Consider the following 20,735-nt stretch of genomic DNA (forward strand, 5'->3'; position numbering starts at 1 on the left):
ATGTAAAAGTGTTATCAGAATTGTTCCTTTTTAAAGTAACTGAAGCAGATGATTAGCAGGTGTTCTCAATGTAGTTTTTTAAAAATAGAATACCACATGGATAAAAATAGACATGTAAATAACATTAAAATCAATCATTTTTAAATATTTGGAACAGCTGCTGGAGCGATGATGTGGCGTTGCTGGCCTCACTGCCCTGGTACCTGGCCAACTGTGTAATTGCTTTCTGCTTCCTCCCAATATCTACTGTAGTTTAAATGAACATGCTCCTTTCTTCAACCTTTTACTGAACTTTCTAGGAGTCCTTATGCCCTTTGAGGCTCCAAGAACTCAGGTTCTAAAAGGGAGAACCCAAGGGAATGATTTAAATTGGAGCAGAGGAATATAGGTTAAAGACAGGAAATATTGTAGCAGGCACAGAGGAAGTCAGCAAGCCCTTTGGAGGCTGCCCTAGAGGACAAGCTATGTTCTCATTTGTCAGAAAGACTCTGGGGTCAATACAATCTGCAGTAGCTTCTCAGGTTCATGTGCCATCATTTCTATACACCATAGTTTAATTTATTCTATTATATTGTTATAAAAATGCATTCATTCGTTTGCTTATTTTTATCGTGCTAGGCAAATTAAACAAAGTGTAGACATTAGTTTTTTTGTTGTTGTAGCAACTGTTATATACACAACACCCAAACGAAATTGAACACTAAATAGGTGTTAAATAAACATCGATCAATGAAAGAGAGAGTGAAACTATTGAGTTTTATGTAGTGTGTGTGTGTGTACTACTTCTAATATTATGTATGTTATAGGTGACAGGTACTGAGTTTGCAACTTCTCATAGAATCAGAACCTCTAGCATGGTGGTTAAATGCCACACATTCAACCCTGGATTAATTCACTATTATCATAGAGAAGTCTAAATATTAGCCTGAGATTTATTAAAAGATGGCTAGGCTCAGCCATTTAGTTTCTATCCTGTTAGTTCCTACAAACAATCCCATGAATGAAGAACAATAGTCTCAAATGTAGGCCTGGAAGGGAAAGCACGGAGATGGTTAGATTTGGCCTCCACATATAGAAGACCAGAGATAAGGAAGGCATGCAAAGAAACAACATCATTGAGTGCAAAGATATATAAATACTGAATGGTACTCTTTGCTAGGGCTTATTTATAATTGGGCTGGCAAGACAATGAGTGAAGGCATAAGTAATAGCTGGAAAGATGGCCAGATATAGGAGTCAAGGAACCTTGGAAGCATGCTAATGTGTATAGTTTATGTTACTCCACTTCAAAATTAATTACTGATGAATTTTAATTTAGAAAATGACTTGTGAAATTTGTCTTCAGAAGTTTTACGTAGAAATCCTTAAAGAGAATGGACTAGGTGGGGGAAGTCACAGGGAGAAAGACCACCGATACTAAGATAGTGAACATTTCTTCCAGTTTTGAATTTTTTATTTCTTTTCGAGTGTCTATTTTAATTAAATGGAAAGACTGCCTCTCCTGTTTTTTTTTTTTTTTTCCCAGAGTTTTTCTTCGGGGTTTCTACATTCCAAACAGAAGTTCTAAGTCTATTGAGACTTTTTTTTTTTTTAAATAGAAAGTAAGAACTGAGGATGGAGGAAAGAACTTGAATCTATCAAAATCAGTGATTTCCCTGATGGTTGCAGTAAAAAGGGCTGCCTGCCTTCCTGAACCTTGGTATATGCTGAATAAAAGTACTAATGTCTTCACAAGAGGGAAGATATAAAAATGCTACCTAAAATTCCTGGGTAGCTATAAAGGAAACAAACGACTCTATTACTTTGAAATGTAAGCAGACAACAGCACTAAAGCCCTGGGCAACACATGAAGCCATCCACTAATAACAAATGGGAATTTGATGACCTCATTTCATACGATATATAAAGAAACAATAGTGTTATTTTCTGGGAAAGCCTGCTTGTGGCAGAAGTGGGGTCACAGGAGTGACCTTTGTATCACTGTTTGGCTTCACTTCTTTTGTATCACTGTTTGGCTTCACCAATGTCTATCACACATGAGGACCATGGCAGAATGTAGCATCTGCCCTTGGCTAGTAGAATAGCTTTTACCAAAACAGAAACCTTGGTATTCTAAGAGAAGGTCAAATAAATGTCTTTCGGCAACTCTGCACCACCTAATTTTGGAGATGCCTTTGCCCTCTGTTTACTCTTTCAACTACAGGGATGAAGATTCTGAGGCTACCCTACATAGAGATATAGATATGTGCTAGTTGCCTGGGGCAGGTTAGAGAAGGGAAAGAGGTAAGTCTTTCAGGTGGGAGAAGAGAGAGCTTAGAGTCTCAACTTATTATTTTTTTTCTCTTCCCTCCTAAGTGATAAGTTGGTGAGAAAAACCTGAGATATTCTGCCCTTGATCCCTGGAAGAAAGGAAGCCTGGAGTTGGCAGGAGAGACAAACTACAATACACAGGGAAGGGCTCAGCGTGCCCTGTGTGCAAGTGTGCCTGTCTCATTCTGCCATTGCAATGGAAGACAAGATGAGGAAATTGATTGACCTTAGAGGGGAAAAAAAGGAAGAAAATTTATCCTAAGAAGCAAAACATTCTTGTTTTCTTGATTCATAACTGGATTATAATTTTTCACTAACTTGATTGACCTTGGGTAAGCTTTTATAACCTCCCTGAATCAATTTCTTTACATATAAAATATATATGCAAGAAAAGCCCACACAATAGCCAACTCATAGGGCTTCATGGGCATAAAATGGTCTGACATGAAAATACTGAGTGTTAACTGTCTATCATTATTGTTTCACTATTACTCTTATTTTCAGTGTTATTATTGGTTTTGAGAATAATAAAAGGAATCTTTAGTGTCCTCATGAAGACAAAAGTAATAGGTGTGCTCTAATCATCAAAGGAACATTATTCAGGAAAGTCTGTTGAAATATTTATCCTACTCACATACATGCACACATACCCTGAGGTATCTATTAGAATCTGGGTCTACAACTGGTAGAGGGCTCAGAGATTCTGGATTGGGCTTCTAGCCACTTTCTATTCTGAAGTCACCCAGCATTTAGTACAAAACTGTCATGCAGAGCAGCATCTCAAAACCCTGTTCTATGAAAGAGGGGCTGCTTATCCGAAGCATCACCCCTACAAAGAGGAGCTTCAGATCACTAAAATGTTATCACAGTACCTTTGGCCTGCTCTGGCCCTTTTGTAACATACCACCACTACTCTATGGACCTCAGTGAAATGACAGCTATCTTCTGTGATGCATTCTCACTTTCTTCTCTAATGGCCTTCACTATTACTCTGAGGCTAGAGGCTGTTCAGGTTGTAAATGTCCATATGACTTTCTAGCTTAAGGCAGTAGGCCACAATCTGATACCTCCTAATTATAATGTGATGGTTTTCACTTAGATGAAAAAGCTTGGTGGGATTCTTAGGGAACTGATGAGTTCCTGCTATTGTAGCAGCCAGACCCTGGAATGTTTGGCTGCCAGACATGTAGAAACATCTGGATTCTACCCATATGGGACCCAAATTTCTGATCGTCTTCTCTGCTTTCTGGTCAGGACACTGGCTGAGATCCTCTGTTTTAAGTGCTGTTTGCTTTTGCTCTCCAACTAGATGGCGCCCAGTGGCTGCAGGAAAGATCTCACTCTGCCTTCTCTGCCCCCAGCCTGCACAGGCTGTCTGTTACCTAGGTCCCTGAGCAACCATTATCTTCTTTACTCTTCTCCTTGACTTTCCTGACCTTGCTTCTCTTTGAGTTTAGAGAAGATATTGTCAGCGTTAATGCTTGCTTTTGTTTTACTTGTAACTTGTAAATCTGTTTCTCTGTGGGAACACCCACTTATTTGTAGAATTTGGTTTAACTTTTGGAGTTACAAAGTCATATAACACAGTAGGTAAATGTGTCTAGGACCCTAGAAGGGAACTAGATATTGATATCCTTTTAATTGCCACGTACCAGCTGTTGTCCTGTTATAGCCAAACTCACTTCCTCTCATAGACACACCATCTTCAACCTTTCCATTCAAAAATCTCTTCTCCATTTTCATGATTTGCCATTTTAAGAATGTTACCAAATAGAACATTCTGTAATCCTTTGGGCTCAGCACTTTTTCCCCCAACATAATTCTCTACATATCCATCTGAGTTGTTGAGCATATCATTTCATTTCTTTTTATTCTGTAGTAGTATTCCATGATATAAATATATCACACTTTGTTTATTATTCACTTTTTAAAGAACTTCTAAACTGTTTCCATTTTTAGACTATTATAAATTAAAACTGCTGTAAACATTTTTGTACAAGTTTTATGCATGTGTATGTGTGTTTGCAAAATTTTTTCTGTGATAAATGCCCAAGACTGCAATTGCTTTGTTATATGGTAATTGCATGTTTAATTTTTTAAAGAAAGTGTCAAGCTATTTTCCAGAGTGACTGTATCACGTTATATTTCTATCAAAAATGTGTGATTTAGTTTCTCTTTATTCCCATCAGCATTTGGTATTGTCACTATTTTTTTTTTTAATTTATTTTAGTCTCTCTTATAGATATCTCATTATGATCTTAATTCACATTTCACTAATGGCTATTAACATTAAACATATTTTATGTGTTTAGTAGAGTTTTATATATCTTTGTTGGTGAAATGTTTCTTCATGATTTTGTCTATTTTCTAATTGAATTTTTTTATTTTAATACTGAATTTTAAGATTTCATTATATATTCTATATATACTAGTCTTTTGTCAATTATTCAGTTTGCAAATATTTTTTCCTAGTTTGTAGCTTGTCATTTCATCTCTTTAACAGTCTTTCACAAATTAAATTTTTGAGTTTTTATGAAATTTAATTTATCCTTTTTTTTCTTTTGGTGTCAAATGTAAGAACTCTTTCCCTAGATTTAGTTCCTAAAGATGTTCTCCCATTTCAAAAAAAGTTACATAGTTTTACATTCTACACTTAGGTCCATGACACATTTTCTTGCTAATTTTTGTATAAGGAATACTATTTATATAAAGGCTCATTTTTTTTATCTGTGAAGTTGTTCTAGAATCATTTCTTGAAAAGGCTCTACACTATTAAATTATTTTTGACTTTTGTCTAAACTGAGTTGGGCATATTTTAAAGACTTTATTCTGGATTATTTTTCTGTTCAATTGATCCATCTGTGTATCTTTCTGTATATGTCATACATTCTTAGTCATTCTAGCCATCTGATAAGTATTTTTCCTACTTCATTCTCCATCTTTAAAATTGTTTTTGCTATTTTAGTTCCTTGACCTTTCTATATAAAGTTTCAAATAATCTTGTCTATTTCTATACAAAATCTTGTAATTTTTATAGAAACTGCATTAAATCTGTATATCAGTTTTAGAAAAATTGGCATCTTAACTTTTTTGAGTTGCACAACATTGAACACAGAATATCTATTTATTTAGAGATTTTGATTTTCTTCTTCACTGTGTTGTGGTTTTCAGCATACAGTTTCTGTACATCTCTTGTTACATTTATACTTGCATGTTTAATTTTTTGATTAATTAAAATATTTTATATTTTTAATTTCTGTGTTCACATATTCATTGTGAGACACACAAGCATTTCTGTTGTATATTTGTATGCTTTTATGTTTATCTTATATGTTACTACTTTTCTGAAATTACATTTTAATTTTAAAATATTTTAATTGGAATTTTATATGCAACATATACAAATAAGCACAGATTTACTTTTTCCTTTCTAACTTGTATACCTTTTTAATTCATATTCTTGTCTTTTTGCAGTAGTTAGAACTTCCAGTAATATGTTGACTAAGAGTGATGAGAGCAGGTATAATTTTCTTGTTCTTAATTATATTGGTAAATTATTTAGTCTTAAACTATAAAGTGTAAATTTAGCTGTAAGGTTTTCGTGAATGCCATTTTCAAGTTTAAGAGATTCCCATCTATTTCCAGTTTTCTGAATCTTTTATCATTAATAAGTGTTGAATTATATCAAGTGTTTTTTGTGCACCGATTAAAATTTTTGTAAGACTTTTCTTCTTTAGGTTGTTAATATAATGAATTATATTGATTTTTAAATGTTGAAGCAGTCTTGTATCATTGAGATAAAAAAAATATTTGATTGTGGCATATATTTCTTTTGTAAATTCTTTAATTCTATTTGCTAATATTTTAAAGAATATTTATATCTAAATTCGTGAGGAATATTGGTCTTCAATTTTCCTTCCTTCCTTCCTTCCTTCCTTCCTTCCTTCCTTCCTTCCTTCCTTCCTCTTTCTTTCCTTTCTTATCTCCTCCTCACCATACCCTTTCCCTCCCTTTCCTTCCCTTCTATCTTTTTCTCTTTTATTTTTTCTTTCCTTTTTCATCTGGTTTTGGTATCAAAGCAATAGTAACTTTATACAATAAAGTGGAAGTCTCCCATCCTCTTCTGTTTTTTGAAAGAATTTATGTAGAATTAGTGTTAATTTTTCCTTAACATTTGGTAGAATTCAGCGATAATATCATCTGTGCCTTGAGATTTTGTGCATGTGTGTGAGTTTCAAAATTACAAATTCAATTTCTTATACAGTGATAGAACTAGTCGAAACATCTATTTTATGTTAAATGATTTGTAGTCATGTGTACCTTTTAAAGAACTAGTCTATTCTTTTTTTCTTAATTGTCATTTCTATGGGGGTAGAGTTGCTCATTCTATTTCCTTATAATTTATTTTTATTTCTGCAAGGTCTGTAGTAATGTCTCCTGTTTCATTTCTGATATTAGTAATTTGAGCCTTCTCTTCGTCAATCCTTCTACGGTTATGTCAATTTTATTAATCTTTTCAGAGAATCTAATTTTTTATTGGTGTATACTCAATTAGGATTTCTATATTTTATAATCTATCCTGTTGATATCTAGCTTAAAATTCATGTTTTAAGAATATAGATATTTTCCCTATCTTTATTGAAGTATAATAGACTATTAATTGCTCACATTTACAATGTACAATTCAATTTGTTTTTTAAATTATTGTTGGCATACAAGAGTATATTAGCTTCAGATGTATAGCATAGTAATTAGAGATCTATATAACTCTTGAATTGATCACATCACTGAATCTAGTAACCCTCTTCTTCCTTACATATTTTTATAACACTGTTGACTATTTTCCTTATGCTACACTTTATATCTCCATGACTATTTTGTATCTATCCATTTGTACTTAATCTCTTTGCCCCTTTTTGCCATTCCCCCAAAACCTCCTTCTGTCTAGTAGCCCTCAAAATGTTCTCTGTATCTATGAGTTGATTCCTTTTTTGGTTATTTTTGTTGATTTTGTTCTTTAGGTTACACATGTACATGAAATCATGTGATATTGGTCTTTCTCTTTCTGACTTACTTCATTCTGTGCAATACCTTCTAGTTCCAATGAGGCAATATCTTTTCCACCCTCTTCCTTTTAGTCTGTGTGTGTCTTTTAATCTGAAATGAGTCTCTTGTAGGCAGCATATGGAGGGTTCTTGTTTTCTTATCCATGAAGCTTGAAATCCATTCAATTTGGTGGTTAGAGCACTTAATTCTTTTCCACTTGAGGTACTTGTTGATAGATGTGTAGTTATTATCATTCTGTATTCCTGTTTTTGATACATGTTTTTTCTTCTTAAGGAAGTCCCTCCAGCAATTGCTATACATTGACTTGGTGTTGATGAATTCCTTAAGCTTATTTTTGTCTGGGAAGATTTTATCTATCCTTTGGCTTTAAATGATAGCTTTGCTGTATAAAGTAATCTTGGTTATATATCCTGGATTTTCATTACTTTGAATAATTTGTGCCAAGCCCTTCTGTCCTGCAAAGTTTCTTTTGAGAAATCAGTTAACGGTCTTATGGGTGCTCTCTTTTGGGTAACTAATCACTTTTCTCTTGCTGCTTTTAAGGTTCTCTCTTTGTATTTAACCTTTGGCATTTTAATTATGTTTCTTGGTGTGAACCTCTTTGAGTTCATTTTTTGGAGGACTCTCTGAGTTTCTTGGGGCTGTATGTCTATTTCATTCACCAGGTTAGGGAAGGTTTCCATCATTATTTCTTCAAATATATATTCAATTTCTTGTTCTCTTTCTTCAAGCACCTCTATGACATGAATATTGTTACCCTTAATTTTGTGCCATAGGTTCTTCAAATATATATTCAACTTCTTGTTCTCTCTCTTCAGGTAACCCTATGACATGAACGTTGTTACCCTTAATTTTACCCCATAGGCTCCATAAATTATTATTATATTCTTGGTTACTTTTTCTTGCTGTTTGATTGAGTATCCTTGGCTTCCTCATCCTCTATATCAGTGGCTCAATCCTCTTCTTCATCCACTCTGTTAATACTCTCTAATATACTCTTTAGCTCAGATAATGTATTCTTAATTTCTGACTGGTTCCCTTTTATAATTTCCATTTCCATTTTTGTTTTTTTTATCTCTGTTAAAGTTCTCACTGAGTTCATCTACACTTCCCCCAAGTTCATTGAATATCTTTAAAACCAGTTTTATAAACTCTGCATCTGTTAATTTGCTTGACTGCATATTTCCTTGATCTCTGTTCTGTTCTTTCATATGGTTTCTGCTTCTTTGTCTTCCCATTTTGACTACCTTTCTGTGTCTGATTATATGTACTAATCGAAGCTCATAAGTCTCCCGGTCTTATTAGTGTGGCTTTCTGTAGTAGGTGTCCAGCAGTACAGTGTTGAGAGGAGTTCAGCTGCAGGCCAAATTTAGCCCCAGCCTGTGCTCCTCCAGGGCCTGTTAAGATACAGCAAGCAGTCCACAGATGCTGTACTTATAGTTGCCTCAAAAAGCTATGCCAGAAACTGAGGTCAGCTGCCACAAGTTTGAGTTTGCGCTGCTCAACAAGGAACACCTGACTCATGAAGGCTACACCAGGGTGTGGCTTGGTTAGGACTGCAGGTTAAGAGAGGCAGAGTTTCAGGGAATTCTCTGAGTGGAGTGACCTCTATTATCCAGTTTGATAAAGTTCCAGCTATGGCGGTGCTGTGTCCTTACACTGGGAGCGGGGAAGGCTCAAAGGGGAATAATGGATAATTCCTGTACTTCTGCGAGAGAGAAAACCTCTGGTCCTAGCTCCAACAACTCCCTGTAAGTCCCTGGTCCCCGAGCGGTTGACCCAGTGCTAGTGCTCAGAGTGCAAGTCTGTCACTGTGAAAGTCCAGTAGTAGACAAGACCCCTTTAACTGGAGTCTGAAGCTTCCATAGCCTCTATCCCACTCAGCCTCTTGGGACTGGGCAGCCTCACGTCTTCTCCCCATCCTACTTCCAACCATTGCAGGGTGATTTCTTATTTCTCTCCCTATTAAGGCTTCTGTTCATCTAGACCCCAGGAGACTCTGTTTGCTGTTTGCTCTATGTTTCCATCACAACTTTGATGTGGTTGCAAGAGAGGATGAACAAAGTTTCTATCAGCTATACCATTTTGCCAGGTCCTCCAAGACTACCAATTTTTAGTGTTTTTAATATGTTAGCTCTTGAGTGTGCCATTCAAAATTTTCTATTTGTGTTCTATATTTTTGTTTCTCTTTTTAACTTTTTTCCTCCTTGTTTGTGGTTTATTTGAACATTATTTAGAAATGCATTTTATGTATCTATAGTGTTTTTATTATATCTCTCCATATAACATTTTTAGTAAGATTTTATGTGTGTATGTGTGAGTGTGTGTACATCAAAATGCATTGGTGTCAACACTTTACAGTGCAAGTAAAGTATAGATACTTTACCTCCCTTATGTCCTATTACCCTTTACATGTTTGAAATGTGATATTTTTTATGTATTAAAAAGTATTCAGAAAAAAATTAACTTTGCTTTCGATGGAAATCTGATATATTGACATAATTGGATATTTAGGTGTCTGTTCTTTAAAGCAAATAGTAAAACTACAAATGGATTCTCAGAACTGTTTATTTGAAGAAAATCATGTTACCTCTTCTTATAGAACTCCACACAAGTATGCATATAAATTTCAAACAAGGAGACACATTATTCTAGACTTATTGCTTTTTTTACCTTTATAATTAAAAAATATCCTCTATCTTGGAGGAGACAAGTTCAGGCAAGCTGTTCAGGAGCAGAGACATGTATGTGGTAGACTTCTTAATCTGAAAAGTAAGAAAAAAAAATAGACACATCATTTAACATCCAAATAATTACCATCTCAGCAAGGGAATTGGGAACTGAAGAAAATAACTTTGAAAACTTAAAAGATTCCTTATACTTTATAATATTCCCTTCAGTGGTAGACAGATAATGTGTCCCTAAAGATGTCTATGTCTTAATTCCTGAACACTGTGACTATGCTAGTTTCCATGACAAAGAGGCATTAAGAGTGCAGATGTACTTAATTTTTTAATCAACTGATGCTGACATGGAAAAATTATCCTGAAATCTATGGGTGGGCCCAGTGTAATCACCAGGGTCCTTATGAATGGAAGAAGGAAGTAGAAAAAGAGTGAGTATCAGGGTGATGTAGCATGAGAATGACTTAAAAATTCATTGCTGGCTCTGAAGGTGGAGGTGGAATACAAGCCAAAGAATGTAGGCAACCTATAGAATCTAGAAAAGGAAAAGAAAAAATTCTCTCCTAGAGCCTTCAGAAGGAACACAGTTCTGTCAACATCTTTACTTTAACCCAGTGAGAAACATTTTGGACTTTCAAGCTTCATAACTATAACATGATAATATTAAATCGTTTTAAGCCACTAAGCTTATGCTCATTTGTTATATTGGCAATATGAAATATAGCATCTATAGATTACTCTTTTTATTTCAGTTGAGATTTCTATAGTTCTTGACAAAGTAAGTGATTTTCACTTGAAACGTAGACATCAGGAATATTATATTATGAGATTCTCGATTGTAATTGTTTCGTTTTCACTGACCTTTTATGCTCTCACTTTGGCAGCAGAAGGGTTTGTGTTGCCTTGGTATCGCCATGTGTGGCAAGAAGTCCAGGTCCTCCACTCAGCCTTCATTGACATTTGAGGATGGAGTATTCATTCCTAATTACTTCTGGGTAGAAGAGAGATTTCCAATTCCCCATTAAGCCTCTGCCGATACCAGCTTGGGTGGTAGGCATAGGAGTACCTCCTTTGTCACTTCCATTGACATCCTAGGGGATGGCTCCCTTATGGGACTGTGGTGAAACTCATGAAACTCCATTTGGTCTTATGAAGTGCTATCTCAAGATCCTTTAAGATTTCTCGTTGTGGGTGGAAGTCCAAGTTTCTCAAATGGTCCCCATTATGGCAAAAGGGAGATTACACATTACTACCCAGCAGTGATGAAAACCCTTGGTCCCTACTCAACCTCCTTTGGCACCACCAAGTCTAGGCTCCACATTCAGCTCCTGTGGTATGGGTAGAGATGGGCCCACAGTGTTTTTGTGGTGTTAGGCTAGAGTGGAGCAGTTACTGCCTAAAATTTTCTGTCTGCCTGGACTTCCTATTTCCTTGTTCTTTGGCTAGAGAGAACAAGCTTATATTGGACTTTTTATCTGCACCCTTTGGAACTTCTTTGCTACCCTTTTTTCCCACTCCATGTCTGGGATATATGAAGCAAAAAGAAGGCCCAGGGAACTCAGTGCTGTCTATTCCTTGTGTTGTGAGGTCCTTAACTGTTCTGCCTTCTACCTTTTAGTTTTCTTATTTTTTTCCTTACTTTTTTTTGTTTGTTTTGTTTCTTTTTCTTATTTTGTGTATACTGTCCAGGATTATTTTTTTTCTAAGCAGGAGAAGCAAAGGCATACATGCTTGCTCCATTTTCCTGAGAGTAGAAACACTAGCATTTTTTAAAAAAATTAAAACAAAGTGAGATTCAGAGATGTTAAACAGCTTGATGAAGCTTACACATCTATTCATTCAATATAGATGATTGAATTCAATGTACCCCCAAATCCTGTGTTTTCCCAACTCCAATACTTTGAATGACAGTTTCATGCCACATAATTGAATGTTTAAATGTTAGTTTAAAGAATGTAGACTTTATTCTAAAAGTAACACAGAAACATTGAAAACATTTAGAAGAACCCGAAAAATCATATGACCAAGCCATTTGGCTGAAGTTTTTATTTAAAATGAAACTTCTATTTAAATGAAAATTTATTTAAAATTCTACTTCTAAATCTAAGATTTTTTTTTTTCTTCAGCTTTTCTGCATAACCTCTTCTAAACACTAGTTACCTTTTGGATTGAATAGCTATTTTTGAGTTTCTTCTTCTAATTCCCACTGACATTTCTCAAACCTCAAAATAGACAAACTGAGAGAAGGAGGCTTCACTTTGTCAGGCTACCAACAGTTTTGGAAAGAAGGTAGATGAGGAGAATGTTAAGAGATATTTTGCCAGAAGTGCTGAATTAAAACAAATTTTAAAACATGTGTTTATCCAATATATCTTAGTTCAGTGGCTGTGGGTACTTCTTGAAAGAGCAAGCATGCATGCATTTTAAAGAAGTTAGCATTTTTATGCTTATTGATTTGAATTGAAAACATACGTGCATATATTAGTACACAAAATACACATTTCATACAGAGCTAGAACCACTGCATATCAGGTAAACAGCAAATATAATAAACATAATATGATAAACTGCAAAATCATAGATTTTATTTCTCTTTCTTTTATTTATTTTTTCAAGAGTTCCAGTGAAATATTTTTATCTAAAAATTGAATTTGAAATATTAGGTTAAATAAATAACCACAAATTTATTGAACTCTTCATATATGCTTAGCTGTATAGCAAAGTAGAGAATTTTTATATCTTTAAACCTCAGAACTATCAGCACTTAGTTTAATCCTATCTCCTGTTTTTCAACTAACAGCCTCATTATCTACTAACTGAGTAGATCCCGGCCAAATGAACAAGTTCTAAGTTCTCTTTTCATTTGAAAATGTCCAGTCATTTTCACATGATCCCATTTAATTCTCTCTAAGAATAAGGTATATCCCTTCTCCATTTCATGGTTAATTTTTCCATACAGGCATTTGCTCTCCCTTCCCATTTTCAATATAGGGCAGATGTTTCCACACTTTCTAGGTTTACACTGTTAGTAGGACCTCCGTACTCCCAGGACCAAAGAACTACTTAACAGACTTAAGTATCTAAGTTTAAAAAATATGAAATATTATGCCCTGATAACTGTATCTTCTAGAAAAAATAATATACATAAATTGAAAAAAATTGTTTTATCGTTTAAACACAATTACTTACTATCCAGATAGGTGTGCCTGTTGAATATTGTACAGTTTCTCAAACAATGGAATCATGTGACTTTCACATGGTAGTTGCTTTTAATAACAGCAAAAACTGATTAGACAGCTTCACATGAATAGGAGCAAGGTGTAGCCTTGCTCAAGTTGTTCACATGGTGCTTTGCATTTGTCTAGCATCACTACGTTTCTCTCAAAAATTTAAACTCTCTCCCACTGGCCCTTTGTGTTAACTGTAATGCTCTGGGCACTTGAGCACTCAGTTTAGAAACCATGGACAAGTGTCAACAATAGAGCAGAAAGTCTGAGCTTTAGTCCCAGCTCTTCCATCTCCTGTGTATGCACCTCAAGAATCATTTATCCTGTATGTGCATACATGTATGTCTGTGAATGTGTGTGTATTTCCATTTAAAACATTTACAATTAAAGTATTTTTTTATGGGTTCGCTATAAAAATAAGTAAATTTTTATGAGCAAGGCATTTAAAACAATTCTGGGCATAGTGTATACATTTTATAAAGAAATGTTAGTTTTTATTTATATGTTAGCAGTGCCCTCATTTTCTACAATCTTTAACCTTGTTATCAATTAGATTTTTTCCATAAGGCCTAATATCTACTAATGATTCCTACCATTCTCAAAATAAAAATTTAAAAACAACATTGAAAAAAGAGAAAAAAAGCATTTTTTTTTTGACTTTGCTGTTTCTTAGATCAGGTATCATTTTCCTTATTCTGGTTAATTTCTTTGAAGAATCATGCATTCTACTTCTGCCACCTTCCACCTCTATATATTACTTAGCTGCATAACATCTGGCCCTCCGAGATAAACTCTCCCTCTGTTGGGAAATCCCGCTCTCCACTGCCTTCCCAGGCACTGAGATCTTCCTTACTTTTCAGATCTCTGTTCTATGTGTTTAACATTCTACTCTTCCGCCACACTTTTTAAGTATAAGTAACTACCTAGGTTGTTTCTTTGACTCTGTACATCTAATCTGTGAAGTTTGTTTGGAAGCAAGAATGACTGGCCTCCATCTCTACAGATTCTGATAATTAAATTCAGTGTAAGACCCTTTTCCACTGTGCTGAGTTGACTTAATCTCAGGTAATTTGATGTTTCTCTTTTTTACTCTGAGATTTCATGCCAGTTTGAGAGGTATATTTTTATGCGTAGGCTACCATAACAAAATACCACAGTCTGAAAGTCTGAAACAACAGAAATTTATTTATCCCCATTTTGGAGGCTGGATATCCAAGGTCAAGCTATCAACATAATCTCTGTCTGATGAGACTTTCTTCCTGGCTTGCAGACACATATGCCCTTGGCATTCCTTTAGTTAGTACACATGGAAGAGGTGGAGAGAGATCATTTTTTCTTCTAATAAGGCCACTAAACCCATTATAAAGGTTCTATTATCATGCTTATGACCTGATCTAACCCTCCTTACCTCTCAAACAACACCTTCAGTTCATAGCGAGTGGGCTGAGACATGTACTAACATTTGTCAAGTATCACTATGTGCGCAGTAATCTCTTGTGTTACTCCTGGGTAAGTGGAATTGTAATCCCACCCTTACACCACAGGAGGTGTTAAAAAGCTCTATAAATCCCCTTCCACCTGCTTAGTCATTGCCCGTCAGGGCTGTTCTGGAGGACATTTCTTTCCAGAGTACAAAGAATCTTAATCAAGTGGAGAGAGGTGGTAGTGCTTTTATCATCTGAATCTTAGGGACTTTCTCATCCCAGAGACCAGCAACAGTAGCCTTCCCTTCTTTGAGCTCTATGTTATATTTTTTTCTTGAGGCAATGATCATAGAATATCCAACATAATTAAATGGGGGGATTTTACAAGTTTGGGGAAAATATTTAACTAGGAACTTAAATAAATACTAGGGTTTCTGAAATTTAAATAGCTGTTTAGTTTATTCAGATGGGCAATCAATATGGAAAGCCGACGTTCTGTTTTCTTCCTTACTTATCCCTTAAATTCCTATAACTCTCATCATCACTTTTAAAATCATGACTTCCATAATTTTGCCTCTGGCATGACATGACCTGTAAGCAACAGACTCTGATTTTCCTTTTTCTGCTACACATGTCCACTTGGATATCTCTAATACCTCAAACTCAATAGAGCTAATATGCAACTATTTATCTTAACTCACTCTAAAAATTCTACTCCTTTATTCCTAATCATGGGAAATGCCATTGATAACTTATCTATCTATCATTTGGTCTAGAAAACGTCAAACCTTAATAGCTCAAACTGATTCTTCCTTTCCCAAATTCATAGTTGTATTCAGTTGTTAGAAGTTATACATTCTATAATAATTTTTAAAAATCATCATTTCTCTATACCGTTGACTGACATTTATAGTGTGAACAGTATACCAAGTGATTTAACAAATATAGTCCCAATTTCTCAGCTTATGAACTCTGTGAGTTGGAGAAGGGTGATATTATTATCTTCATTTAACATATCAGGAATCTAAAGGTTAGAGAATCAGTGTGTCAAAGTTCACAGCAAATCAGTAAAATATTTTAATTCTACACACATTCCTTTAAGATTTTTTATTTTTGACTCTTTAGTTTTCCCATAGACAATTAACTCAAAAGTTTTTAGCCTTAAACAATTTAGAATGGCATGTTGATCATGTTGGTTTACCCATATATAGATGATATAGATAGATATAGATATAGATATAGATATAGATATAGATATAGATATAGATATAGATAGATGATAGATAGATAGATAGATAGATAGATAGATAGATAGATAGATGATAGATAGATGATAGATAGACAGATAGATACTTCTTTTGGATTGACAAAGTTTATCATCTCTCTAGATTTCAGGATAACCTATGAATATACCTTATGTATGAGAGCCTCATTGCTTTTATCTTCTCTGAAGTAAACTACACTTTAGCTCTAGAATGGTGACATATTTTATATGTTGTTTTAGTTTCCATTCAAATTTTTTGAACTACGACTTCCCGTTAATATAAAAATCATAAATTCTTCTTGTCCCTTAATTCCATCCTTGCTCCTATGCATGCCATCTTTCTGCAACTGTTGTCTAACTCCTGAATTGAGAGATTACAACTCCAGGAAAAGCATGGCAGCCAGATCCTTATCAGCAGGTGAGTTTCCATCCCCTTATGCTACCTGTATACCTATAAAGTGAGTTGAGTTTATGTCCGGAGCAAATAAGGAAGCTCATATAATCTATCCCAAGGGCAAACAAGGAGTAACCAAAAGAACATAATTCTCATTTTTGCATTTTTCCCTCCTACATACCTAGTGACAAACTTCATGTGCTTCTTAACTTGATCCTATTTGAGGTTTGCCCTTGAGCAAAAGATCGTAGAAAGTCTTTCAATGTATATATGCTTGCTCCTGAAAAATTTATGGAATCTATTGCCAAAGTGATAAGCAGTTTGATAGAATTTGTGAGTGGAGGGAAATGGATGGGTAATAAAATATTGGCTCATGAAAGAAGAAAAGCTATGGAATCTTTTTGCTCTAAGTAAATACATAATAGAAACGAGAATTAAAAGTTAATCCAAACCGAATTAAACATTAAAAGTGAGAGCCAAATGGAGCTTTATTTAAATGTTCTGCATTTTCAGCTAAGTGAGATAAAGTTGTATCCCCTTATCTTGACAAAAAATTATTGCCCAGAGGAATATTCATTGCTGTGTTTTCTCTGAGATTGCTTCATAAATAAAAAGTATAACAGATAGAACCAATGCTAAAATATCAGTATCCAAGATTGTACCATTTCATGCAGTCTCAGGGGAAAATATTCTATAAAAGGACATGCTACAACTTCGGTCAGAAAATCTATCTCATTTACAAAGGAGAAAAACTTTTAAATAACAGATTGTGTCTAGTAATATCCAATAGAGAGTAGTGGGAGAAACTGCAATTCTGTCAGCAGTGTGGAGGCCAAAATAAATTATTGTGCTAGAGAACAGAAAACCCAAATGGACTCAAGCTTAAAATTCTGGATTCTGTTCACAGTTCTGCCACTTATTCTCAGACAATGGGCAGATCATTTAAGATCCTCTAGCCCTGCTTTCTCATTACCAGGGGATTGGCATCTTATCAGGGAGCACACCATATTGTGGCTAAATAAAGAGTCACAACAACTGTCTCTAAAAGGCCTTTTTCTCATTCTATCCTACTCTGGGGCCTCTCCTGTTTTTTCCAAATCAATCCAGGAAATTGCTTGGCTGTCACATGCTGGATGGCTCTCTCACATATGATAAGTAATGTCACATTCTCTTTTGCTTACAGAGCCAGAATCTTTTGTTGTGCAAACCATGGGACTGTTAAGGCCTTTCCTATCTCCCCTGAAGGTGCCTAGAGCTGTTGTTTTGTCTCACATGGTACTCAAATGTCACTTTAGTGTTTCTCATTTTCCTTAAGACTCTTCCTCAGTGGTGCTTTTCCTGAATCCCAGGCTATTATACTTTTTTCTTCATGTTTCAAACTGCTATTTGTTCACAATATTCTTTTGGTGCTTATCATTGCACTGCACTAATTTGCGTATGTGACTCATTTCCCCACGTTCATTGAATAAATTAATTGATCAATCAAGGTATGAAGGTGAGCAATAATGAGGCCAATATGATTGGAAATAACAATGTAGTAGGGAGTAAATCATACCTTGATCTTTCTTGAAAGTTAACGACATCTCCCACCCAAACCCCACAAGATACAAGTTTGAAGTGATCAGTGTCATTTTCATTTGGCTGGAAAATACCAATATTTCTCCAAGTCAAACATGTGCAGGAATCAGCTCTTTAGCAACTGACTTTTATAAAGATGATATAAGATAAAAGTTCATTTGGCTTTGTATTCAATCCTGCCAAACCAAGGGAGAGCAACAGAATCAGAGAAAGAACTCTGTCTTGTTTTGGTCTTCATTCTCGTGGCTTAGAATAGAATGAGACACATCATATTATAATGCATATATGCTGAATGAATGAATGGATGAACTAATGGATGAATAAATAGACCTCTGAATTGATGGACATAAGTAGATATTCTGAAAGTTAAGATACACAGCCGCCCTCTTCATTATCCCTCTAGATTCCAAAGAATTGAGACTAAAGAAGTATTGCTTTATTTTGGCTTGTAAGCATAAAAAGTGTTGATATTTTGAAGTAGAAAAGATAAAACTAAACTTGCAATAGATTAAGTTCGCAGAATTTGATTTGAGTAGTATATGGAAGGTGAAACCTACCATCTAAAAAGGAAACACACACACACACACACACACACACACACACACACCCTTTACATCTCATTAACTTGCTTGTAGCACTAGATGTTTACCGCTAAATATCCAGTGATTTGCCTTTAAGTTCTTAATTTTGTAACAAATAATTTGATAGATTCTTTCCAAAGTAGGGATGGAACATAAGAGTTTTGGTGATGGATACAGAGTATAGAAGACTTTTGAGCATGTTGCTCCCCAGAGAAGGCATGTGAACAGCCCATTCATAGCTTAACACCTAGACTAGATTGAGCAAAACCCTCTTCAAATACTGTCCTAAACTATTATGTGTTAACACATGGAATGCTCTCAGCATCACTAAGGGAGGCATTATTGGCATGTACAAAACATAAAGGAGGAAACTGACAAAAAAAAAGTTGAAATAATATCCAATAACACTACTTTCCTGCAGCTTTCCTGGTGTCGCTGAAGGCATGAAGCTGATCCTGCTGCAGGGCCATGAGCGGTCCATTACATTGATTAAGTACAATCATGAAGGAGACCTTCTGTTAACAATGTCATGAACCCTACTGTCGATGTATGGTGTTCTGTAAATGGTGAGAGGCTGAGCACCTACATGAGTCATACTGGAGCTCTGTGGTGTCCACATGCTTCCTGGGACAACAAGCATGTCCTCATTAGCTCAACTGACAATAGTTGTCGTCTCTGAGACAGTGAAATGGAAGCAGCTGGCCCTACTCGAGATCAACTCAGTTGTCCAGACATGTGGCTTGGACTTTGGGACAATATTATCATGTTTTGCATGGATAAGCAGATGGGTTACCAGTGCTATGTAAGCTTCTTTGACCTGCAGGATCCTAGCCAGATTGACAACAATGAGCCCTACATGAAGATCTCTTGCAACGACTCCAAGATCACCAGTGCTGCTTGGGGACCCTTAGAGGAATGCAGCATCATGGGCCATGAGAGTGGAGAGCTCAATCAGTATAGTGGCAAGCCTGGAGAGGTATTGGTGAATGTTAAAGAGCACTCTCAGCAGATAAATGACATCCAGTTATCCAGAGATATGACCATGTTTGTCACTATATCCAAAGACAACACAGCCAAACTCTTTGACTCCACAGCCCTTGAACATCAGAAAACTTCCTGGACAGAATGTCCCATCAACTCAGCTACCCTCTCTCTCAACTATGACCATGTGGTAGTCAGGAAGCCATGGATGAAACCATCACTTCTACCAGGATTGGAGAGTTTGAGGCCAAGTTCTTCTATGTGGCCTTTGAAGAAGATTTTGGAAGAGTCCAGGGTCACTTTAAACCTATAAACTGTGCTTCCTTCCATTCTGCTGGCAAGAGCTATAGCGGCAGTGGCAAAGATGGTTATGTCCGCATCCACTATTTCAACCCACAGCTTTGAATTTCAGTTTGAGACTTAAGAAGCTGGATTTCCATCATGTCTAGGGAAAAGTTTCCAGGCCAGGACTCACAGAAAATTTTGGACTTTGAGAAATAATAAATTAGTTTGGAAATAAATAATTTCTGGTCAAATTAAAAAAAAAAAACTACTAAGTGGAGGATCTAGAAGTTGAAATCATACTTTACCATAATAACTGCTGAGATAGGAACTTATACTATACCCTTGTCTGCAAAACGTAGCCTTGCCTCTGATTCCAAAGAAAATTTTTGAAAACTCAACCAATAATAAATAAATAACTAAATACATGCATACATATATACACACATACACACACATATAGCTTTTCCTCCTAGGTCTTCCTCTTCTAAAACGTTTCTATCTGTTTATTTCCTTCTCTAACAATCCACTCAACTCTCCAATTTAAGGGCCTGGAATCCAAAAATACAAATAGGCACGCAAAATAGAACGGTTACTGAATATATACTTTTTTAAAATAAAGAATTGGCTGCAGAGCTATGGAGTCCTGGTTTTGAGAGCTCTTGGAGGCTTCATTAAGTCAGAAAACCTGGGCCATTCTTTAGGAGCTATAAGCTTAGTAAGCTCTGCAACTAACTGGCTGTGGCCAAACACTAACTGTGTCGGCTTTATTTTCATGATTAATCAAATTGACTACTGAGTTCTGTGATGTATAAGTTTCTTCATTTTTCTAAAATCTTCACATTTCTTTTTTTTTTAATTTAAAGTAAATGAAAATGAGATGAAATGCTGAAAGATGAAATAATAAAATGACAGTTGTAATATATTTTAATAGTTCTCAAAT

General features: G+C 35.4%; 1 pseudogene; it reads left to right on the top strand.

The window, feature by feature from the left end:
- The first annotated feature begins 18,972 nt into the window (after positions 1-18,972).
- The window catches only part of LOC107515613, a 158,335-nt pseudogene continuing 156,572 nt past the window's right edge, over positions 18,973-20,735 (top strand).

Source organism: Rousettus aegyptiacus, unplaced genomic scaffold (genome assembly GCF_014176215.1).
Source record: "Rousettus aegyptiacus isolate mRouAeg1 unplaced genomic scaffold, mRouAeg1.p scaffold_m13_p_2, whole genome shotgun sequence".
Taxonomy (NCBI): domain Eukaryota; kingdom Metazoa; phylum Chordata; class Mammalia; order Chiroptera; family Pteropodidae; genus Rousettus; species Rousettus aegyptiacus.